Below are 2,083 nucleotides of genomic sequence, written 5' to 3' on the forward strand. Positions count from 1 at the left end.
ACATTAGGACCAAGAAGGGAGACTCTCAAGGCATCAAGTGTGCTCACTTCCAAGCATTGACGTAGATCACTTTTGATCATATTTTGCTTTGAAAAGCCTCTTTCGCATGATACTGATGAGGCAGGAATCACCAAAATAGCTTGCCAAAGCTTCATCATGTTGGGGTATGTGTTCTGCCATTCAGTATTAGAAGCAAAAACACGCCATGCATCTATCATGTTCATGCCTTCACAACCATAATACAAAGTACCTGTGAATGATAATACCTCATTTTTGCAACCTTGTTCATCCACAAGGTATCCCCCAAACCTCTCCAACAATTGATCAAGCCACATGGAGACTTTCTTCTCTCTTTCCGTAGAGTCTCGTGGTCGTTTTTTATCACGTGGGTAATGCTGTGGATTGAAAAGCTTGACAGCATTGAATAGAAACACATCTGGAAATCTATCATTAATGCAATCCACAACCTTTTGTACAAAAGCCTTAGCAAGCATAGTGCAACTCATTACATCACCTGGCAATACATCCAATGGAAGACCATCTTTATCCTTACCCGGAATACATGTGTATAAGAGTTTATGCGCATAGACCTTTCCATCATCATTTACATGCTGTAGAAACCCACTTTCTGAATCAGCCATAAACTTCTTTAGATAGAGTGTGCCTTTTCCAAACTCCTCCTGCAAGAACTTTCTTTTCAACGAAGAAATAGTTACATCTATGCAAGTAGTTATTGAAGATATATCAATGATGTCTGCCTGAAACTGTTTGCTTTCAAGTCATTCAAGACATCAGCTAGCATGTGAATGCAAAACAAGACCTTATACACTCTCAGTTTATTGTACCATGCAGGTGCAGATTCTTGCCAAAAGCTCAAAACAGCAGGCATTAGCTTTGTCAACCGCACCATAACATTACCTCTGGCGAGCCATCTAACATCATGAATACGTAGCACTTCTAAAACCTGCAAATTCATCTCCTGTAACAAATTTTGGAATTCTGTATGTCGTATGCTAGATGCAGATATCCAAGTATACACCTTGTTAGCCATTTTATCAATATACGAAAGACAACTGAAGCATTTTGCTGCATCAACTACGACAAGAGCTTCCCTATGAGCTATACAATGTATGTTTACAAGGTGAGGCACATCTCGTTTTAACTTTGCTACAAGACCATCATTACAACCCAGCATGGAACTATCTCCATCCGTTGCAATTCCCACCATGCGATGCTTTTCAAGACCACACTCATTAAAAACATTATAAATTGCATCATATTTTGTCTGAGCACAACCATCACTTACCAAAACCAATCTTGCAAACTCAATATTACATAAAGCTTTGCCATTCATAGGCAAAAAGCAAAGATAAATAATCAAATGCTTTTCTAATCCCCTATCAGTTGTCTCATCCACAGTCACTCCATAAAAAGGGCTTTGCAATAATTGTTTAAGTTGAGATCTTTTTATATACTCAGAAATGGAAATGACAAAATCTCTACATGCTATTCTATTTGTGTATGAAGAATAGTCATGCTGTATAGGCATATTCTCCACACCCATTGCATAAGCAAGATCACATAATTTCTCATACTTTCTCAATGCTAAGTCTTGTTGTGCATTAAAATAGGCTAGCTTCATCACTGTTATCATCACTGGATGTGTTTCTACATGTCATTACCTCAATATGTGCTGGCATTTGTACCCCACACTCACTTCGATACCTTCCAGCAGCCCATGCATGTTCTCTAGACTTTCGATGCTTTCTAATGGCACTTAGCATGATACTTTTGCATCCATTTCCTCTACCCCATGGCCCTTTCAACTTGTATTTTTCACACCAAATGCACTTCATGAATTCTTCTTTACCACAAACTACATGTTTGAGAAAAGCACATTTACGTACCCATTCTGAACGAAACTTACGTACTGGACCTTTCTTCTTCTCTTCACTATCTCCAGTGGCGGTAGACCAGTGGTGGCGGTAGAAGGAGCCCTTACTGTCTCCTCTCCGAGTACCTCCATGTCAAAGTCAAGCTCATCCTCGCATGTCTCAATTTCAGAATCAGCAAATTCGTCGTT

At 39.3% G+C, this 2,083-nt stretch overlaps 1 pseudogene; it reads right to left on the reverse strand.

Moving 5' to 3' along the window:
* Nucleotides 1-730: 730 nt before the first annotated feature.
* LOC147618154 (uncharacterized) lies at nt 731-1,871 on the reverse strand (annotated as a pseudogene).
* Nucleotides 1,872-2,083: the final 212 nt, after the last annotated feature.

This window comes from Cibotium barometz, chromosome 35 (genome assembly GCF_041138505.1).
Source record: "Cibotium barometz isolate CiBa-2024 chromosome 35, ASM4113850v1, whole genome shotgun sequence".
In the NCBI taxonomy this organism is placed as follows: domain Eukaryota; kingdom Viridiplantae; phylum Streptophyta; class Polypodiopsida; order Cyatheales; family Cibotiaceae; genus Cibotium; species Cibotium barometz.